The sequence below is a fragment of the Globicephala melas genome, chromosome 6, assembly GCF_963455315.2.
Source record: "Globicephala melas chromosome 6, mGloMel1.2, whole genome shotgun sequence".
Lineage (NCBI taxonomy): Eukaryota > Metazoa > Chordata > Mammalia > Artiodactyla > Delphinidae > Globicephala > Globicephala melas.
Window position 1 is genome coordinate 66470704 of NC_083319.1, and position 23469 is coordinate 66494172.

Consider the following 23469-nt stretch of genomic DNA (forward strand, 5'->3'; position numbering starts at 1 on the left):
AACTGTGTTAAAAATATTTCAAATATAATTTTATCATTTCTTCAGACTTCTAATAAAGTTCTGATACTGTTGTGGAAGAGACTGCTAGTGCTAACCAGCATCTGTAATCTTTTTTCTGGGCATCCAGCTAGACTATATTTCCCAGTTCCCCTTGCCTTTAGGTATGATATTGTGACTTGAGTTCTGGTGAATGGATTCTGAGTAGAAATGTATATAGGCATATCTTGTTTTATTGCACTTTGCAGATATTGCATTTTTTTTTTTTTTTTGCTGTACGCGGGCCTCTCACTGTTGTGGCCTCTCCCGCTGCGGAGCACAGGCTCCCGACGCGCAGGCTTAGCGGCCATGGCTCACGGGCCCAGCTGCTCCGCGGCATGTGGGATCTTCCCGGACCGGGGCACGAACTTGTGTCCCCTGCATCGGCAGGTGGACTCTCAACCACTGCGCCACCAGGGAAGCCCAGATATTGCATTTTTTACAAATTGAAGGTTTGTGGCAACCGTGTGTACAGCAAGTCTATTGGCAATATTTTGACAATAGCATTTGCCCATATTTGTTATGGTGATCTGTGATCAGTGATCTTAGATGTTACTATTATAATTGTTTTGGGATGCCACAGACTGTGCCCATGTAAGATGGTGAATGTAATTGATAAGTGTTGTGTGTGTTCTGACTCCTCCTTGGACTGGCAGTTCCTGAACCTCTCTCCCTCTCCTTGGGCCTCCGTATTCTGTGAGACACAGCAATATTGAAATTAGGCCAATTAATAACCCTACAGTGGCCTCTGTTTAAGTGAAAGGAGGAGTTTCAATTCTCTCACTTTAAATCAAAAGCTAGAAATGATAAGCTTAGTGAGGAAGACACGTTGAAAGCCGAAAAAGGCCTAACACTAGACCTCTTGTGCCTGTTAGCCAACTTGTGAAAGCAGAATTCTTGAAATCAATTAAAAGTGCTACTCCAGTGAACGTATGAATGATAAGAAAGTGAAACAGCCTTATTGCTGATATGCAGAAAGTTTTAGTGGTTTGGATAGAAGATCCAACCAGCCACAACATTCCCTTAGGCCAAAATCTAATCCAGAGCAAGGTCCTAACTCTCTTCTATTCTGTGAATGCTGAGAGAGGTGAGGAAGCTGCAGGAGAGAAGTGAGGAAGCTGCAGGAGAAAAGTTTGAAGCTAGCAGTGGTTGGTTCATGAGGTTTAAGTGAAGAAGCCAACCCCAGAACATACAAGTGCAAGGTGAAGCAGCAAGTGCTGATGTAGAAGCTGCAGCAAGTTATAGAAGGTCTAGCTAAGATCTTTAATGAAGCTGGCTACACTAAACAAGAGATTTTCAGTGTGGATGAAATAGCCTTCTACTGGAAGAAGATGCCATCTAGGACTTTCATAGCTGGAGAGGGGAAGTCAACAGCTTGGCATCAAAGCTTCAAAGGACATGCTGACTCTTGTTAGGGGCTAATGTAGCTGGTGACTTTAATTTGAAGCCAGTACTCCTTTACCATTCCAAAAATCCTAGGGCCCTTAAGAATTATGCTAAATCTACTCCGACTGTACTCTATGAATGGAACAACAAAGCCTGGATGATAGCACATCTGCCTATACCATGGTTTACTAAGTATTTTAAGCCCACCGTTGAGACCAGGTACTCAGACAAAAAGATTCCTTTCAAAATATTACTGCTCAATGACATTGCACCTAGTCACCCAAGAGCTCTGATGGAGATGTACAATGTTATTGTTGTTTTCATGCCTACTAACACAACATTCATTCTGAAGCCCACTAGGAGTAATTTTGACTTTCAAGTCTTATTATTTAAGAAATACATTTTGTAAGGCTATAGCTGCCATGGATAATGATTCCTGTAATGGATCTGGATAAATTGAAAAACTTTTGGAAAGGATTCACCATACTAGATGGCATTAAGAACATTTGAGATTCATGGGAAGACGTCTAAGTATCAACATTAACAGGAGTTTGGAAGAAGTTGTTCCATCCCTCATGGGTGACTTTGAGGGCTTCAAGACTTCAGTGGAGGAAATACCTGCAGATGTGGGGGAAATAGCAAGAGAACTAGAATTAGAAGTAGAGCCTGAAGATGTGCTTGAATTGCTGCAATCTCATGATAAAACTTTAACATGAGAAGTTACTTTTTATGGATAAGCAAAGAAAGTGGTTTCTTGAGGTGAGATCTACTCCTGGTAAAGATGATTTGAAGATTGTTGAAATGACAACAAATAATTTAGAATATTGCATAAATTTAGGTGATAAAGCAGCAGCAGGGTTTGAGAGGATTGACTCCAATTTTGAAAGAAGTTCTCGTGTGGGTAAAATGCTGTCAATTAGCATTGCATGCTGCAGAGAAATCTTTCCTGAAAGGAAGAGTCAATCCATGCAGCAAACTTCATTGTCATCTTATGTTAAGAAATTGCCACGGCCACCCAGCCCTCAGCCACCACCACCCTGATCAGTCAGCAGCCACCAGCATCGAGGCAAGACCCTCCACCAGCAAAAAGCAACTCATCGAAAGCTTTTTTAGCATTTTTAGCAATAAAGTATTGTTAAATTAAGGTATGTACATTTTTTGACAATGCACACTTAATAGACTACAGTATAGTGTAAACAAAACTTTTATATGCACTGGGAAACCAAAAAAAAAATCTGTGACTTACTTTATTGTGATGTTTGCTTTATTGTAGTGTTGGAACCAAACCTGTAATATCTCTGAGGTATGCCTGTACCACCTTTAGGCCTGGCACATGATAAGCACTTTTTAGGTCAGGCACTCTTCTACCAGCTGTCTTGTCTCATCTGCCAGTTGAGTGGAAAGGATTTTAAGGATTCAGCATACCCAAAAGATGCAGGAAGCCTGGGTCTCTGAGTGGCTCAGTAGAGCAGAGCACTCTCCTTGAATCCTTTTCTAAGTTGTATCAGACTGATGTGAGACAGAAGTAACTGTGTGTAGATGTGTGTTAAGCCATTGAGATCTTAGGGTTGCTTTATTTTAAAAACTTGATTCTTTTACTTTTGAAAATTTTGAAACAGCAGTTATTATTTTAACATTTTCTAAAATGCATGTTGAACTACTTTTTTCTTGATTTCTTCTCTAATTTGGATTCCTGGTTGGAGATGATTAAGGATAGTTTTTATTGCTATCATTCACTATGCCAGTTGGTCAAGAAATCTATGGGTGTTTCAAGAATCCCAAGTGAAAAAAATATACTATGGGTGTTAGCTAGAGTGTTACAAAGTACTCAAATAAAATAATTGCAAATATTTGTGTTGTTTACTGACTTTAAATTATATATTTTTCATAATTATAACAGAAATGAAAGCCTAAATTTTTTTATGCACTGTTCTTTTAATTTAATTTAATTTAATTTTATTGAAATATAGTTGATTTACAGTTTTGGGTTAGTTTCAGGTGTACAGCAAGTGATTCAGTTATATATGTGTATATATATCTATTCTTTATCATATTCTTTTTCCTTATAGGTTATTGTAAAATATTGAGTATAGTTCCTGTGCTATATAGTAGGTCCTGGTTGGTTATCTATTTTATATACAGTAGTGTATTCACTGTTCTTTTTATTTTCTGGGTATCATTCTAAAATTGGCTAAACTTTTAAAACTTAAAAATGAAGAATTTTATTTAGAAAAGTCTGAATGTAATAAAATGCATAGTATGTCATACATAAACCTCTAGGGATTTTAGTGCACTTATTGCCAAGTCTAGTTATAAATGTACATACTTAGCCTCAATAAAGTATTTGATGTAACAAGTCTTTACATTAAAGCCTCCAACATTATCAATATCTTACTGGTTTTTGCTGATGTTCTGTCTTTGGTGTCATACAGTTTAGGGAATAACCTTTCAAAACGTGTGGGGGAAACTTCTAGAATTTTAAAAAGACTTTAAAAAAAATATTTCCTCTCTCCCTCCCTCCCTCTTTCGCTCCCTCTTTCCCTCCCTCTCTCCTTCCCTTCCTTCATTTTTTGGCTGCATTGGGTCTTAGTTGCAGCTTGTGGGCTTCTCTCTAGTTGTGGCCTCTGGGTTTTCTCTCTCTAGTTGTGGTGCATGAGCTCCAAGGTGCGTGAGCTCTGCAGTTGTGGTGTGCGGGTTCCAGAGCGCATGGGCTCTGTAGTTTGTGGCATGTGGACTCTTTCATTGAGGTGCGCGAGCTCGGTAGATGTGGCGCACGGACTTAGTTGCCCTGCAGCATGTGGGTTATTAGCTCCACGACCAGGGATCGAACCCACGTCCTCTGCATTGGAAGGTGCATTCTTTACCACTGGACCAACAGGGAAGTCCCTGAAAAGATTAAATAGTTATGGTTTGTTGGAGGATTTCTAGAAATTTTTATGGAGAAAAAGTTAATGTGTTCAGCAGAAGTGAGGACCAGTAGTCTTATTCCTATTGTACTCTCTTCTGGTTCACTGATTCTTACTCTGTTTTCTACAGAAAGTTATTGAGCCCATCCATTGAGTTGTTTATTTTGGTTCTTGTACTTTTCACTTCTAAAATTTTTATTTGGTTCTTCCTTTTTTAAAAAAAAAGTTAATTTATTTTTGGCTGCGTTGGGTCTTTGTTGCTGCGCACAGGCTTTCTCTAGTTGTGGTGAGCAGGGGCTACTCTTTGTTGTGATGCATGGGTTTCTTATTGTGGTGGCTTCTCTTGTCATGGAGCACAGGCTCTAGGCACACGGGCTTCAGTAGTCGTAACACGTGGGCTCAGTAGTTGTGGCTCTCAGGCTCTAGAGCACAGGTTCAGTTGTTGGGGTGCATGGGCTTAGTTGTTCCGCGGCATGTGGGATCTTCCTGGACCAGGGATCAAACCCATGTCCCTGCATTGGCAGGCGGATTCTTAACCACTGCGCCACCAGGGAAGTCCCTTATTTGGTTCTTCTTTGTATTTTCCATTTCTTTGCTGAGACTTTCTACTTCTTTGCTGAGGCTTCTAGTTTGTTTCTTGTGTCTTTATAACTGCTTGTTAAAGCATTTTTATGATGGCTGCTTTAAAATTGTCATATAATTCTAACATTTCTGTCATTTTGGTTTTAGCTTTTATTGATTGTTTTTATTCAGTTTTATATATTCCTAGTTCTTGGTATGATGAGTGATTTTTTATTGCAACTAGACATTCGGGTATGATGGGCTGTGCGTCTTATTTAAACCTTCTGTTTAAGCTGGCTTTCTCTGAAACCACCCCATCAGGGGAAGAAGTGGTGCTTCTCTTTTACTGCCAGGAGAGGTTAGAAGTTCAGGTTCCTTTCTTGATTCCTGTTGACACTTGAGGAGTGGGGAAGGGTTCTCATTACTGCTAGGTTGGCTTGGGAGTTACTGCTCTCTACTAGGCCTCCACTGATATACCCTAGCTGGGAGGAGCAGTGGTACCTCTTTACCGTTCCTCATGTGACCTCCACTGAGACATGGGAGGAGGGGAGCCTTGTTACTGCTGGGAGGGGGTGTTACTGACGAGGGTTCTTGGCCTTCCCCAATCGATAGAATTGACTAGAGGCCAGACAAGAAATTCAGGCAAGGCTTTATTGGAGCTCCTGCTGCAGCAGGGGGGAGCGAGAACAAACAACAGGTTCCCTTGTTTGCTCGCTCCCTGGGCCGGGAGCCTGCTTTTGCTCCAGGCTCTTCAACAGTAGCAGTTGGGTTTTTTTTGGTCTCTGTATCTTTTGGGTCCAGAATTTGTCCCAACTGCGCATGTACGCAGTGATTTTTAGTCCCATACAGTTTCTTTGTATTTTGTTGCTCGAGGAGAGGTGTGTCCGGGTGCAAGCATTGCAGCATTGCAGCAAAGGGCCCCAGGTCCCAGCTAAGGGTCCCAGGTCCCAGTCTGTCTCATTGGTTCTGACTCTCTACTAGCCACCTCTGACACTACCCCAGTGGGGAAGGGGATGTGGGGAGCCTCATTACAGCTTTGCAAGGATTGAAGTCTAGGTTCCTCACTTGGCCTTTGCTAGTGTGGGTGGTAGTGGGAACAACTTTATTTTTTTTTTCTTGTGGAGATAGGCTGGGGTAGAGTGGTTAATGTGTAAATATTTTCTTTTTTATTAGGCTATCCCCTTCCTGTTCCCTTTTGCTGGGACTTTTTTCTTACTGCACTTACTGCACCATTTATACTGCACTAGGTTGTTGGCTTTTTTCCCTCCAAGTCTGGGATATATGAGGCAAAAAGAAAAGCAGCATTTTCTCATCATTGTGTTGTTTCTTAGCCAATCTTTCTTTCAAGATTCCTAGCCAGCCTGCCTACCTTCGGAGGCACCCCACCTTCGGAGTTTTCCTATGTTTGTTTTACCTATAATGCCCATGGTTTTTGGTTGTGCTTTGAGGGAGACAAGGAGAAAAAATACTTTGTAATTCTTTTTCCCAGTAGTGGAAGATGATCATGTTTTTTAAATCTTATATTTTGACACTGGATTTGAGAGTTAATTGAATTGATGTTGTTGGAACCCAGTGTTCAAGAGCAGGGCTTAAACAGTTTGATAAGTGAAGATTTTACCCTAGGGGAGGGTGTTGTGTCATCATCCTTCCCCTTCCATGTCATAGTAGTCTTTACTGATTGTTCACAACTCTCTTTCCTATTGAGCTCTGAATTAAAACAGCATTCCAGTCAGCCCTCTGCTATGCTTTTGCACAGGTGAGAAAGCCTGTTTGCCATGTCTGCCCTAGAGCTTTATTCAGTTGGACGTAATTATGTGAATTATAATGGGAGGGTCCCAGCTGGAATACATCCAACATCTATAAAATTGATATAGTTACTCATAAAGTCAAGTGAAATAAGTCATTGTTACTTGAGGGTCTTTGTCTTTAAATTATCTTATCTTCATGTATGTGTGGGCTATTTTATCCCAGAATTCTAGCAGTTAAGTGTAGGCCTTTCAAGTCCTGCCACTGGGAATTATCATTTAGGTTTTCTTTTTGTCTTAGGGGGCTTATATAATAAATTTATAATTAGTAAAACAAACCAAAAAGTTTTAAAACCATCTGTAAGTCTAAACTATATTATACTCATGAATGGCAGGCATATCATTCTGTCATCTGGAAATACCACTGAGCAATCCTCATTCTTTTAACAAATTTATAGTTTTAAAGGTTACTCAGGAGAATATAAACCGAGTAGAAAGGGGAGATCACAAAAACTCATTGAGTAGGATTGTAGTGCTTTACCATATATTAGACTTTTGAAAACTATCTTGTAGCAATAAATATTACCTTATGAACAAATGTTTCTTCTTTTTAAAAAAATAAGAAAAGGCATGTAAATGTTCAAATAAAACCTCAAGCATTAGAAAATATAAACAATTATGGTAAGTTTAAAATTTTCACATGAGACCACAACAGTAATCTTTGACCATTCAGTAACATTGATAAAGGCTTCCCTATTCTTTTCAATGCCTTTGGTAAAATTTCATGTTATCATCAAAAATAAATGTTTCAAAGGAAAATGAACTAGATATAATTATATATAAACAATGCTGAGATCAATAGCATTTAAAGTAGTTGGGAAGTAAACTGAACATGAAATACACTTCTGCATCTGCTTATTTTAAAATACCTGGAGGCCTTGTTTTATCCCAAAGGCATTTCTAATTTGCATAGCAAAGATAATATTATTTATATTTTCCTTTAATATTCAGATATGTTTATTTTCACCAGAGAAGAAATGCACCTAACATGTGAAAGCTAGTATCTAAATCTGTGGTTAAGAACCAGTCAGGTGTAAAGTAAATAACTTCTGGTTGAAATGGAAAAATAGTGAACTTTTTGAAGTTTCACATTGGGGTCATGAGATAATCTGTTTTATGATAGCATATGAAAGACAACAAATGATCCCAAATGACCGTCTCACACTTTGGATTAAACTGAGTCTCTATAGACATTAATAGTATGACTAATTTGAAAAATAGATTTTTTTGAAATATCTTTAAAGTGTATTGGTGATTTCCCAACAAAATGACTCTTGGAATCTTAAATGAACTTTATTATTTGAAAAATTATCAAGTATATATATGTATAAATAAAAAGCTTGCTATTTTGGAATTTGAAGTTTTAAATTATATAAACATGAATAATATTTATTAAAACATACACAGTATCTTTGTAATATTACTTCAACAAATTTAAAACTTTTTAAATAAAGAAGCTGTTAAATATAGTACTTATGATAAATAATGATTTCAAAATTTCACTTCATGTGTAAGACACGTTGCTTTTCAAGAGTGAGCATTAATGGAGGGAAGAAATATTATGAAAAGATAAAATGAGATAATCTTCCAGCTGTGTATATGGATAGTTGTGAGGTAGGAAGTAGTAGCTTTTGTAATTGTGAATTGTATTGAGGGAGAAGTACAGCGTTACTACTATGACCATGTACACAGTTGCCATTGGAATTATGAATTGGCTTCATTAGGATTCAACACTACCACTTCAGCAGAATTCCCACCATCATAGTTGGTACTGCAAGATTAATTTATTAAAACAACAATAATAACACATATTAATACCTATACTTATAAAATAACTCCCCTCCCCAAATAAACATGTCTTTATTCAGAACGTGGTAGGCTCTAAGAGGATCTCTTAGGTGAATATTTGAAATGGTAGAGGAAAGGATCCATAATTCTTTTTCAGTCTAAGGGTTCTCCAGAACAGTGAAGGGCTTCAGCCATTAAGGAGGTAGAGGAGGATGCAAAACACGTAGAAAGAGCTTTTCTACGCCTTGTAGGTTTCACCATGCTAGAGAGGCTTTTCTTTCATGTCTTTGCTTTTTTGAAGTATTTTTCTTTAATTCTCAGAATAAGTAAAACTTTTTTATGTTTCCCAACTGAGGGTAATTTCTCTCATCTTGAACCCTGTTTATAATTTTTTTGTAGACTTTCCGTATTCTGCTATGTGCATATGCCCACTGAATAGACTATAAACTCCTTGAGAAGGGTCTGCGTCTTTGATTCACTGATAATATATAGCAAATCATTCATAATGCATAGTGTCTGTCAGTGCTTCTCTAGAGAGTTGCTCCAGATCGTCTCTTTGGGAATTGGGTAGTTGTTATATGAAGAGAATCTCATAACAAACAAAATAGGTTACATGGTGGTAGGCATTAGGAAGTAGTGAGAACATATGTTAGAGTTAATTTTGGCTTCCTTAACTAGGACATTTGTTAACTCTGTTTCCAATCTGTTGTTCAAGAATATTTATTAAATATTTACCTTTTATTTGATTTTGGATTAGAAATCTTAGCCAGGCTATCTTGCCCAGTATACTTTAGTAGTGGGTGCTCACTTTCCTTTCTCAGTGTTGTAGGTGTTATCGATTCTTTTCCTTGTTTTTCTGATTCTTAGTTTATAGCTGCCCATCATGTGGATGTATTTTGGTTTTGTTACCGTTTACAAGGCACATTAAACAAACATTACCTTATCTAATTTAGATACTTATTGTCTAAAATACTGTAAAACATCATTTGATTATCCACATATGGATAGTTGATAGTTTGTTTTTATGCATATTTAATATAAATATTACTATCCTTTCTACAGTATATGTGCTTTCTGTATTCTCCACTCTAACCAGATTGTCTACTTAATATTTTATATGCAAATGCAAGTTTGATGAAGCAGGATTTATAAATAAGATTTTTGAATGGAGTTGCAAGTTGCTTTACATTTAGAGCCGAGTCTTTGACATCTGGATTGTTTGGTTCTTTGCATACTACTTTTACCTTGTCCAGTGACATAATTTCTGACTCCTGATGTTCTAACTGAATTTTCAGAAAGGCCTTGTCAGCAAGTGGAAAGAACTCAGATATGGAGTTAGAACCGTGTGTTTGACTTTTGACTTTGTTGCCTGTTAGCTTTGATTTTTGGTAAGTTATATAGCCTCTCCTAAATTTCCTACTCAGCAAAGGCAATATCTACTTTACCTACTGTGTTTGTTGTTAGTAGGAGTTAATTTGAAAATGTCAATAATTTGAAAATTATTATACACTATAGGAGTTTAAGTGACTGCTGGTATTACTTCTACCTAGTTCATTTGATAGCAGTCCTCGCCCATTCCTGTGCTATCTTGTTCTTAAAGAGAAGAAAATGAAAGGGTCAGAGAAGGGTAAAACTTTCTTTTTTTATATGAAGAAGCAATATAGGTCATTAGAGAAAATTTGAGAAAGGAGAAAATAGCAATCATTCATATACCTACTACCTAGTGAAAACTTTTGTAACGTTTGACATATTTTTCCCAATATTTTTTCTGTGCAAGTAGGAAATTTAGGGTTTGTTTTTGTTTTGCAAAAATTGGATTGTATTTTTGTATTGTGCTATCAATATCAATACCATTTTCTTATTTTCCCTCTGCTTTGAAAACTTTATTTTTCAGGACCTGTATAATATTCTACTTTATGAATTTATAGTAATTTATTTAATCCCTTACCTATTATTTAATATTTATAGATAGTCCATTTTTCACTGTTAGAAATATTGATGTGATAAATATATTTGAAAAAATCTTCTTGAAAATCTTGGATCAAAGATCTGAACTTAAAGAAGCTGTATAATATGTAGCCAGTAGCACTATATAAGAGTACCTATTTCATGGCATCCTCACCAGCTTTGTGTAGTTTATTATCATGAATAGGTGTGTAAAAATGTATAAAGAATAATTTAATAGCACTCTTATAATCTCTACTCTGCTTAAGTATTAAAACATTATATATGTATAATTGTAATTTTTTTGGTATTCTTTCCAAATGCTAATTTTACATTCCTTCTACGCTTTTGTACCTAAAGACATTACACTTTTCTTAACAAAGTGTAATATTATTGTTTTACAGTTTTATTGAGATATAATTAATAAATTTTAAAAATTGTATAAATTTAAGATGTACAACATGATGTTTTGATTCGTATATACTTTGTGAAATCATAGTTACCTTTTTTATGTGTTTTGACTACTTAAGATCTAATCTCTTAACAAATTTCAAGTATACAATATAAAATTAATAACTATAGTCACCATGCTATACATTCTATCTTCAGAACTTGTTCATCCTACATAACTGAAACATTGTAGCCCTTGAACAATGTCTCCCCAGTTCTCCCATCCCTGAAAACCTGGCAACCACCATTCTGCTTTCTGCTTTTGTGAGTTTGACTTTTTCAGACTCTACATATAAGTCAGATCATGAAGTATTTGTCTTCCTGTGTCTGACTAATTTTACTTAGCATAATGCCCTCTAGGTTCATTCATGTTGTCACAAATGGAAGTATTTCTTTCTATTTTAAGGCTGAATAACATTCCATTCTGTACATGTGCCAAATTTTATTCATCTGTTCATCCATTGATGGACAATTAGGTTGTTACCATATCTTGGCTATCGTGAATAATGCTGCAGTGAACATGGATGTGTAGATAGTTAACCCTTCATGATCCAGATTTCATTGCCTTTGGATGTATACACGGAAGTGGGGTTGCTAAATCACATGGTAGTTCTATTTTCATTGTCTGAGGAACGTCCGTACTGTTTTCCATTGTGGCTGTACCAGTTTACATTCCCACCAAGAATGCAGAAAGTTTCCCTTTTTTTCCCACATTCTCACCAACACTTGTTATCACTTGCCTTTTTTTTTTATCACTTGTCTTTTGATGATAGCTGTTCTAACAGGTGTGAGGTGATAATTCATTTGATTTTGGTTTGCATTTCCCTGATGGTTAGTGATGCTGAGCACCTTTTCATGTACCTATTGGTCATTTGTATATGTTCTTTAGAAAAATGGCTATTCAGGTTTTCTGCCCATTTTAAAAATCAATTTTTTTTGGCTGTTGAGTTGTATGAGTTCTTTATATATTTTAGATATTAACCCCTTATGAGATATATGATTTGTAAATATTTTCTGCCATTCTATAGGTTGCCTTTTCATTCTGTTGATTGGTTCTTTTGCTGTGCAGAAGCTTTTTAGTTTGATTTAGTCCCACTTTTTAATTCTCGCTTCGTTGCTTGGGGTTTTAGTGTAATATCCAAAAAATTGTTGTCAAGAGCATTATTAAGGAGTTTTTCCAAGTTTTCTTCTAGGAGTTTTACAATTTCAATTTTTATGTTTAAGTCTTTAATCCACTTTAATTCTTGTGAGTGGTGTAAGATAAGGGTCCAAATTCATTCTTCTGCTTGTGGTTATGTAGTTTTCCCAAATACATTTATTAATGAGAATTTCCTTTTTCTACTGAGTATTCATGGCTCCCAATTAAAATATTAGTTGACTATATATGTGAGGGTTTATTTCTGTGCTTTTGATTATATTCCATTGATTTGTGTGTCTGTTTTATGCCAGTACCATACTATTTTGATTACTATAGATTTGTAGTATAGTTTGAAATTGGGAAGTGTGATGCTTCCAGCCTTTTTCTTCTTTCTCAGGATTGCATTGGCTATTCAGGGTCTTTTGTGGTTCCACAGAAATTTTAGGATTTTTTGTGTTATTTCTGTGAAAATTGCCATTAGAATTTTAATCAAAATTGCATTGAATCTATAGATGGCTTTATGTACTATGGATATTTTAGTAATATTAATTATTCCAATCCATGAACATGGAATATCTTTCCATTCGTTTGTATCTTCTTCAGTTTTTTTCATTGAAGTCTTGTAGTTTTCAATGTACAGGTCTTTTACCTCCATGTTTAAATTTATTCCTATAATTGTTTTTGATTCTATTGTGAATGGGATTTTTTTCTTTATTTCTTTTTAGATGTTTCATTGTTAGTGTATAGAAACACACTGATTTCTCTATGTTGATTTTGTGTACTGCAACTTTATTGAGTTGATTGATTAGTTCTACCAGTGTTTTGGTGGAGTGTTTATGATTTTCTATATATAAAATCATATCATTGAAAAAGAAAGACAATTTTACTTTTTCTTTTCTAATTTGGGTAAATTTTATTTCTTTTTCCTGTGTGATTGTTCTGGCTAGGATCACCAGTACCATGCCAAACAGAAGTAGTAACAGTGGGCATCTTTGTCTTATTCTTGATCTTAGCGGGAAAGCTTTCAAACTTTCACTGTTTAGTATTATGTTAGCTGTGGAGTCATCATATATATCTTTTATTATGTTGAGGTATATTCTATTTATACCCAACTCATTGAGTGTTTTTTAATCATAAAAGGATGTTTTGTTTTATGAAATTCCTTTTCTGCATCTATTGAGATGATCATATATGAGTTTTATCCTTCAATTCTGTCAATGTGGTGTTTCACATTTGTTGATTTGAATATATCGAACCATCCTTGCATCCCAGGGATAAATCTCACTTTATCTTATTGTATGATCCTTTTAATGTGCTGTTAAATGCAGTTTGATAGAATTTTAGGGGGGGGATTTTTGCATCTTGTGTTTATCAGGAATATTGGTCTGCAGTTTTCTTTTAGTTTTCTCATCTGGTTTTGGCATCAGGGTAACTGTGGTGTGGAAAATGAGTTTAAATGTGTTTTTTTCTTCAATATTTTGGAAGAGTTTAAGAAGGATGGCGTTTATTTTTTAGATGTTTGGTAGAATTCACCAGTGAACCATTGGACCTGGGATTTATTTTGTTGGGATGTTTTTGATTCAATTAATCTCCTTTTCAAATTTTCTGTTTCTTCATGATTGAGTCTTGGTAGGTTGTCTGTTTCCTGAAATTATTCCATTTCTTCTATGTTATACAATTTGTTGGCAAATAACTTTTTATAATGTCTCTTATTATCCTTGGTATTTCTGTTGTATCTTTTGTGATAAGTCATTTCATTTGTAGTTTTATTTGAGTCTTCTCACTTCTTTCTTAATCTTGCTAAAGGTTTGTCAATTTTATCTTTTCAATAAATCAACTCAGTTTCATAGATTTTTTTTTCTGGTCTCTATTTGTTTCATTTATTTCTGCTCTATTCTTTATTAATTCCTTTCTTCTGCTATTTTTGGCCCGAGTTTGTTTTTTTGTTTAAGTTCTTTGAACTGTAAAGTTAGGTTGTTTGCGATCTTTCTTTTTTCTTAATGTGGGCATTTCTTGCTGTAGATTTTTCTCTTAGAACTGCTCTTGTTATTCCCCCAAGTTTTAGCCTCTTGAAAGCACTTTTTCATTTGTATCATGTTATTTTATTTCTTTTTTGACTTTTTGCTGTTCAGGAGTGTGTTGTTTAATTTCCAAATATCTATGAGCTTCCCAAAATTCTCCTGTTATTGATTTCTGATTTCATGACATTGTGGTTGTCTGGATACCTGATATGATTTCTGTCTTCTTAAATTTGTTAAAGCTTGTATTATGGACCAGCATATGATCTGTACAATAACACAATAATAGTAGGAGACTTTGGCACCCCACTGGACATATCATCCAGAGAGAAGGATCAATAAGGCAACAGGATCCTAAGTGATATAATAGATCAATTGGACTTAATTGATAATCTACAGGACACTGTATCCAAGAAAAACTATAATACACATTCTTTTCAACCATGCATGGAATGTTTTCAAGGATAGTCCACATACTTGGTCACAAAAGAAGCCTCAACAAATTTAAAAGTATAGAAATTACGTCAAGCATATTTTCTGACCACCAACTGTATGAAATCAGAAATCAACCACATAAAGAAAAATGGAAAAAGGATGAAAACGTGGAGACTAAACATCATGCTATTAAAAAAACAATGGGTCAATGATAAAATCAAAGAAGAAAACAAAATACCTTGAGAGAATCAAAAATGAAAACACAACCTTACAAAATCTAGGGGATGCAACAGAGCAGTTCTAAGAGGGAAGTTCATACTGATACAGGCCTTCCTCAAGGAACAAAAATCTCAGATAAACAACTTAACCTGCCACCTAAAAGAATTAGAAAAAGAAGAACAAAGAGAAGCCGAAGTTAGCAGAGGGGAGGAAATAATGAAGATCAAAGAGGAAATAAAATAGAGGGCAAACAAACAATAGAAAAGATCAATAAAACCAAGAGCTGGTTTTTTGAAAAGATAAACAAAATTGACAAATCTCTAGCCAGGCCTCACCAAGAAGAAAATAGAGAAGGCCTAAATAAACAAAATAAGAAGTGAAAGAAGAGAAGTAACAACTGATAGCACAGAAATACAAAAAAATCCTACAAGAATACTGTGAACAGTTATATGCCAATAAACTGGACAACCTAGAAGAAATGGACATGTTTCTAGAGACATAACTGCCAAAACTGAGTAAAGAAGAAACTGATAATTCAAACAGACTGATCACTATAAGTGAAATAGAATCTGTAATTAAAAAGCAAAACAAAACAAAAAAACTCCCTGCAAACAAAAGTCCAAGACCAAATGGCTTCACTGGAAAGTTCTACCAAACATGTAGAAAAGAACTTATACCAATCCTTCTTAAACTATTCCAAAAATTGAAGAGGAGTGAATACTTCCAAATTCATTCTGTGAAGCCACCATCACCCTGATACCAAAACCAGACAAAGCCACTATAAATAAAATTACAGGCCAATAACTTTGATGAATATAGATGCAAAAATGCTCCACAAACTATAAGTAAGGTGAATCCAACAGTACATAAAAAGTATCATACACCATGATCAAGTTGGATTCATTCCAGGGTTGCAAGGATGGTTCAACATATGTAAATCAATCAATGTGATACATCGCATTAACAAAAGGAAAGACAGAAACCACATATTCATCTCACCAGATGCAGAAAAAGCATTTGACAGAATTCTTCATCTGTTCATGATAAAGCCTGTCACCAAAATGGGTATAGAGGGAACATATCACAACCTAATAAAGCCATTTTCGACAAATCCACAGCCAACATAATACTAAATGGTGAAAAGATGAAAGCCTTCCTGCTAAATTCAGGAACAAGACAAGAATGCCTGCTCTCACCACTTGTATTCAACATAGTATTGCAAGTCCTAGCCACAGCAATCAGACAGGAAAAATAAAGCCATCCAGTTTGGAAAGGAAGAGGTTAAAATTTCCATATTTGCAGATGACATGATACTCTATTTAGAGGACCCTAAATTCTCTACAAAAAAAGTATTAGAACTAATAAATGAACTCAGCAGGGTAGCAGGATACAAGATTAATACACAGAAATATGTTGTATTTCTTTACACTAACAATGCAATTTCAAAAGAGAAAGTAAACAATCCTGTTAAAAAATCGCTTCAAAAAAATAAAATACATAGGAGTAATCTTAACCAATGAGATGAAAGACCTATTTGCTGAAAACTCTAATACATTGATAAAGGAAATTGAAGCTGTTTCAAAGAAGTGGAAAGATACCCCATTATCTTGTATTGGAAGAATTAATATTGTTAAAGTGCCCGTAATACCCAAAACAGTCTGCAGATTTAATACAATCCCTGTTGAAATACCCTTGACATTTTTCACAGAACTAGAACAAATATTCCAAAAATTTGTATGGAACCACAAAAGACCCAGAATTGTCAAGGCAATCATGAGGAAAAAGAACAATGCAGAGGCATAACCTTTCCAGACTTCAGACAATACTACAAAGCTATAGTGATCAAAACAGTATGACATTGGCACAAAATGAGACATATACATCAGTGGAACAGAATAGAGATCCCAGAAATAAACCACACACCTACCATCAATTAATCTTTGACAAAGGAGGCAAGAATATACAATGGAGAAAAGACAGTCTCTTCAGCGAGTGCTGTTGGGAAAGCTGGACAGCCACATGTAAATCAGTGTAGTGAGACTACTCCCTTATACCATATACAAAAATAAACTCAAAATGTTTTAAAGACTTAAATCTAAGACATGACACCATAAAACTCCTAGAAGAGAGTATAGGCAAAACATTCTTTGACATAAATCATAGCAATATTTTCTTAGATCAGTCTCCCAAGGCAAAAGATATAAAAGCAAAAATAAACAAATGGGACCTAATCAAGCTTACAAGCTTTTGCACAGCAAAGGAAACCATCAACAAAATGAAAAGACAACCTATGGAATGGGAGTAAATACTTGCAAATGATGCAACTGACAAGTGGTTAATTTCCAAACTATATAAACAGATCATAGAACTCAATATATATATTAAAAAAAAAAGAAAAAACAAACAAACAATGCAATCAAAAAATGGGCAGATGGCCTAAATAGTTATTGGTCCAAAGAAGACATACAGATGGCCAACAGACACGTGAAAAGATGATCAACATTGCTAATTATTAGAGAAATGCAAATCGAAACCACAATGGGGTATCACCTCACACCAGTCAGAATGGCTGTTACCAGAAGTCTGCAAATAATAAAAGCTGGAGAGGGTGTGGAGAAAAGGGAACCCTCCTACACTGTTGGTGGGAATTTAAATTGGTACAGCTACTATGGGAAACAGTACAGAGGTTCCTTAATGAACTGAAAATAGAGATACCATATGATCCAGCAATTCTACTCCTGGGCATATATCTGCAGAAGACGAAAGCTATGATTTGAAAAGGTATGTGCACCCCCAATGTTCATAGCAGCACTATTTACAATAGCCAAGACATGGAAGCAACCCAAGTGCCCATCAACAGACGATTGGTTTAAGAAGTTGTGTTATATACATACAATGAAATATATAAAAAACAGTGAAATTTTGCCATTTGCAGCACCATGGTTGGACCTAGAGGACATTATACTTAGTGAAGTCAGACAGAGAAAGATAAATACTATACGATGTCAATTATATGTGGATTCTGAAAATAGTACAAATGAATCAATATACAAAACAGAAACAGACTCACAGGCATAGAAAACTAACTTATGGTTACCAAAGGGGATGGGGAGGAGGGAGTGACAAATTAGGAGTATGGGTTTAAGCAAGAAGAACTTACTGTATATTAAAGGGTATTATATTCAATATCTTATAATAATGTATAATGGAATATAATCTGAAAAAATCTGAATCACTTTGCTGTACACCTGAAACTAACACAATATTGTAAATCATCTATACTTCAATTAAAAAAAAAAAGGTACCATTAGTGGTTGTCAGGGGGGAAAACATATGAAGAAAATTATCACATGTATAGATTTCTTATTTGTGTTTCTAAGAGAAGTTCTGAAGATTAATTCATTTCTAATTTGAAGGCATGTATTATGGAGCATATTTTTCATGTTGAAGTTAAAACAAAGATTATTAATTTTTAAAAATTATTTTATATTTACATTGAATGCATTTATAGCTTCTAGAAAAACTCACATTTCTTTTTTTTTTTTGCAATACGCGGGCCTCTCACTGTTGTGGCCTCTCCTGTTGCGGAGCACAGGCTCCGGACGCGCAGGCTCAGCGGCCATGGCTCACGGGCCCAGCCGCTCCGCGGCATGTGGGATCTTCCCGGACCGGGGCACGAACCCGTGTCCCCTGCATCGGCAGGCGGACTCTCAACCACTGCGCCACCAGGGAAGCCCCACATTTCTTTTTTTAATTTGGCATTCTTTTTAAGTTACTTTTTTTCACTGGTGAAAATTGTTAATTATCCAGATGAACACAATATTGTTTAAAAAATATTGTTTGGAAAATACTGTGGTACTCATAAATAAGACTGAGTAATTCAGCTAAAGGGTCTTAGGCATTGGTAAGAAAATACTTCAGTTTTATTTTATAACTTCTATTCCTGTTGTTTGAAGTTTTATGATATTTTCCTATGCAGTATCTAATCTCCTGTTAATCCCTTCTAATGTGTTTTTCATTTCAGTTACTAAATTTTTCACCTCTAGAAGTTCTTACATTTTTTACATATTCCATTTGTTTGTTATAGTCATGTTTTTCTTTAAAATCTTGAGTATATTTTTAATATTTATAATAGGCATTTAAGGTCCTTGAATTTCCTGATTTCATTATATGAGTCATTGATATTTCTCTACATTATGGATCATATATTTCTCATTTGCATGCCTGGTGATTTTTGATTGGATTCTGGATAGTGTGAATTTTATGTGTGTTTGATGATTCTTGTATTCCTTTAAAAATATTGGACTTTTTCTTGAATGCAGTTACTTGTAGTTCAGTTTGATCTTTTTGAGACATTGTTAGCATAGATACAGGGAAGCATTTCTTCCCGTGTAAGGTGAATTTAGTTCCACTATTAAGACATGGCCCTTGTGGGAACTCTGTCTTATCTCCTGTAGATTACAACATCTTTCCTCTCCAACTGATGGTAACATGAACTATTTTTAGTCCTCTGTCACCTCTAGAAATTGTTTATTGCTTTCCAGTAATTCTCTCCCTTGCTTGGAGTACTTTCCTCTCAGTCATGGACAGACCAGTTTTCAAACAAGTGCCCTCTGCCATCCTCTCAGTGTAGCTCTATCCTCCAGTATTTTGCCTCACAAATTCTATGTACCTTGGCTTTCCTGAACTCCAGTCTATGTCTACTCCACTTAATGAGACCCTGAGCTCTGTTTGGGTTTCCCTTCCTTCACTGTAGCTTGGAAACTGCTTTTAGATAGTGACCTGCAGCAATCATAAGCTTACCTCATTAGTTTCCTTCCTTAAGGGATCATTGTCCTTTGCTATCTGTGTCCAGTGTCTGAAAATATTCTGTATGTTTTGTACAGTTTTTAAGTTTTTTAAGGCAGCAGGGTAATTTTGGTGTCTGTATCTCTCTATGGTTGGAAGCAAAATTTAACTCAGCTTTATATGCTGAGGAATGACCCCAAAAATTCAGACAATTTAAAATACATAATGCATTGTGAACAGATAGTAACTTAATATACAATTGAAATTATGCCAAGAAAGGAGGTTTTTAAAAAATCTGATTAGCTTAATTTTATTCACATTGCAAGTTAAATTTTCCACTAAAGTACCAGATATAAAAAAATTCAACAAATTTTATTGTTGTATTTAGAGTTTCAGATAGCCCTCTTACAATAAAGTTGATTGACTGATGTAAATAATGATGTCTGTACCTGGAAATTATTAGTGGTTAAAAATTTGTGCTAAAACAACTATATTTAACCTTGAGGGTATACGACTTACTTCTTATTACTTGAGTTGTTATATTCTTAACACTCCTTCAGTTTTAGACTTGAAGAGGAATGTAAGAGCCTGCTGAAATGCTTAGGATAGTATAGGATAAGGTGAGATTAAAGTTGACTGAGACTGAGTAGAATTGTAATTATAGGAATTAAGAACTACTACCGGAAGTTGAGAGACGTTTTAGTAAAGATTTCTGTTACTGTAAGTGTTGTAATTAATAACTATTCACAGATTGTAATCTTTAGTCATTTAAATAATAAATTTGCTTTCTTTAGATATTAACTCCTAGGTTCCCAAATTGTCTCAGTTCATAGTGCCCTAATTATCTCAGTAATATTTTCATGGCACTTCAATTTAAGGAGAAGTACCTGAGAGTTCTATCAACCAAGTATGTATGGCCTAACAATTTAATAATCATCAAAAATATACATATAGATTAAAAATAATGTTTTAACTTAATTCTTTAATAGCCATTATTATTATTATTTGTTACAGGATGTGTGAGACTGTTGGGTACTAGACAGATTTCTCAAACCTCGGGTTCAGATTGGACACTACCACCCTCATTTCTTGTTTCACTATGCTTTTTGTTCTCACCTTGATTTTTATCACAGCAGTTGTCAAAAACTCAGCTTCATAAGGACATGACTCCATGAAAGGAATGTAGTGCAATGTGATATTGAAACTCTGAACTTACTTTAGCTAGTAGTTGGTGCAGTGTCCAACAGATGTTAAGTACTGCTGTGTTTCCCCTGTTTAAAATATCCAAAAGAGCCCCTGTGTGTTTGCTACAGCACCCCTGGGAGCCTTGGCACACATTCTGTGTGCTAGAATTAAATCATTCTCTTCTAATTTAAAAAAAAAATTATTTATTTATTTAGTTTTGGCTGCATTGGGTCTTCGTTGCTGTGCATGGGATTTCTCTACTTACAGTGAGCGGGGGCTACTCTTCGTTGCAGTGCGCAGTCTTCTCATTGTGGTGGCTTCTCTTGTTGCAGAGCACGGGCTCTAAGCGTGAGGGCTTCAGTAGTTGTGGCTCGCAGGCTCTAGAGTGCAGGCTCAGTAGTTGTGGCACACGGGCTTAGTTGCTCTGTGGCATGTGGATTCTTCCTGGACCAGGGATCAAACCCACGTCCCCTGAATTGGCAGGCAGATTGTTAACCACTGCGCTACCAGGGGAGTCCCTTGTCTAATGTTTATTTCTGTTTTGTATGGAATTCCAGCATGATTAGTTCCTAACTGATTTTTCTATTTCAAAATTTAGAATCCTTTGTGATCTTTTGTGATTAGCAAAGTTTCTTAAGAAAGTGACTTAATAATGGTGAAATAAAGGAATAGTGTTTTTGGCATTTTTCCTTGGTGGAAAAGTATTTACAGCAGACTTCATAGAAAAATGATTGAATACGTTGGTTTTGTTTACAAAAACCTGGAATACAAAGAGAACTCGTGAATAAATAAAATATTAAAACATGAGAATAAATGGGATTAAAATGAGGTACATTATTACTATATAAGCTAGTGTGAATAAATAGAAAAGAAAAATATGAATTTTATTACAGGGAGGTTTAAGAGAAAATAATTAAAACTATTGATGCTGTTATTGGGTTTCATAGTGTCAATTATTGTCTTGTAATAGACAAAGGATATTCCTGGGTAATCCTTAAAGGTAGCTTCCCACTGAACTGAACTGTACTATGATTCAAATGATTTTTTTTAAATGATGTATTTATAAGGAAGTATATTTTGAACTATGTGGAAAGTATTATTTTTGTGTACTATTATGATAAGTATATATTTTCAGTTACATGTGTTTGTAGTTTAATACATCATAGAACAAACATAATGTTAATAGTGTATGTTTATCGAGTAGGCCACACACAGTTATTAGTGCTTTCCATGTATTGACTAAATTCCTACAATAGTCCTATGAGATAGACTCTATTATTATTCTCATTATATAGATCAAGGAAATGAACCACAGAGAGGTTAAGTAATTTGCCCAAGCTTATAGAGGTAATGAGTGGTGGAATCAAAGTTTGAAATCAGGCAGTATGGTTCCAGAATTTCCGTTTTTAACTACTCCCCAAAGAGAGAATTAGCTTTCACCTGAGTGTTAACAAAGAAAATGTTGTCGCTTAGGAAAAAAGAAAACAAGTGAATGTGATCTAAATTTATTTTAAGATCCTAGACTTTAAAGTCTTTTATAAGTAGATTAGTTCAGGGAAAAGGAGCCAACCACAATGCCTTTAAACTTTAAGAAATAAAATAAATATATTACTTAGTCATATTTTATTTCATTTAAGATTAAATTAGGAATCTTAAATTCAGGATTAAAATTTGAATATGTTTCATGTTGAATTCAAGGAATTGGATTTTAACGAGTAACTACTAGAAGGTAGATCTGTTGCAGAGGTCATACTAATGATTTGGGGGGAGAGTATAACCATGCCTAATCATAATTTTGAACTGTAGTATTGCTAGAAATGAAAGATACTTGGTTTATTGGGCCAGCAGTATGACATTTTCCTTGTATCCTTTGCTTCTTAATGAAGACTATTATTTCTTCCTTTTAAAATATACTTTCATCTCAGCACAAAATACCAAAGCATTCAATTTATATGTATGTTTTTATTGTCTTTAGTCTTGAAATTTCTGAATTTTTTATGAGTTTTTAAGTTCTAGATTTATATAGATTGTGGTATAGTTTGTGTACCTAATGGTGCTTATAAATACTTTTTATTTAATTCAGAATTATTACCTAAATGCCTAATATGCGCTCAGCATTCTGCTTATTATGTGAGGGGAGAGAGGTCAGGGGAAGAAAAAACAGTGTTTCTCAGGAACCTGGTTGTGGTAAAACATGTAATAATTATTTTAGAGATATCTTCCCTGACCTCCTTTATTAACTAAACAAGCTCTCTTTCCTGCATTTATTCTGTCTCAACATCTTGTTTGTTTTGTCATGCTTGTTAAATTAAAAGATTACTTTTTCTGTGATTAAAGATTTGTTTTTCACCCATGAATTGTGAGTGATTCACCCATGAATAGATTCACCCATGAATCTATTAAAGATTTATATAAAATCAGAACTTCTGGAAATCTGTTTAAATTTTAACGTCAGGAATTTTCAAATCGACAGTCGGTAAAGATGGTCTCTCAGCTCAGGCTGTTTTAATAAAATACCATAAACTGGGTGGCTTACACAACATATATTTATTTCTCACTTTCTGAAGACTGGAAGCACAAGGTCAGGGCACTAACATGGTCAAATTCTGGTGAGAGTCCTTTTCTGGGTTGCAGGGTGCCAACTTCTTATATCCTCATGTGGCAAGGAGAGCTCTGGTCTCTTCATTGCCCTGTGAGGGCACCAATCCCATTCATGAGGACTCTACTCTTATAACTTAATTACTTCCCAGTTCCACACCTCCAGATACCATCATATTGGGGATTACATTTCAACATATGAAGTTTGGGGG

At 35.2% G+C, this 23469-nt stretch overlaps 1 protein-coding gene across 4 annotated transcripts in view; it reads left to right on the forward strand.

Moving 5' to 3' along the window:
- Positions 1-23469, forward strand: part of CNTLN (centlein) — a 331593-nt gene that overhangs the window by 43892 nt on the left and 264232 nt on the right. The gene's annotated exons all lie outside the window — the stretch shown is intronic.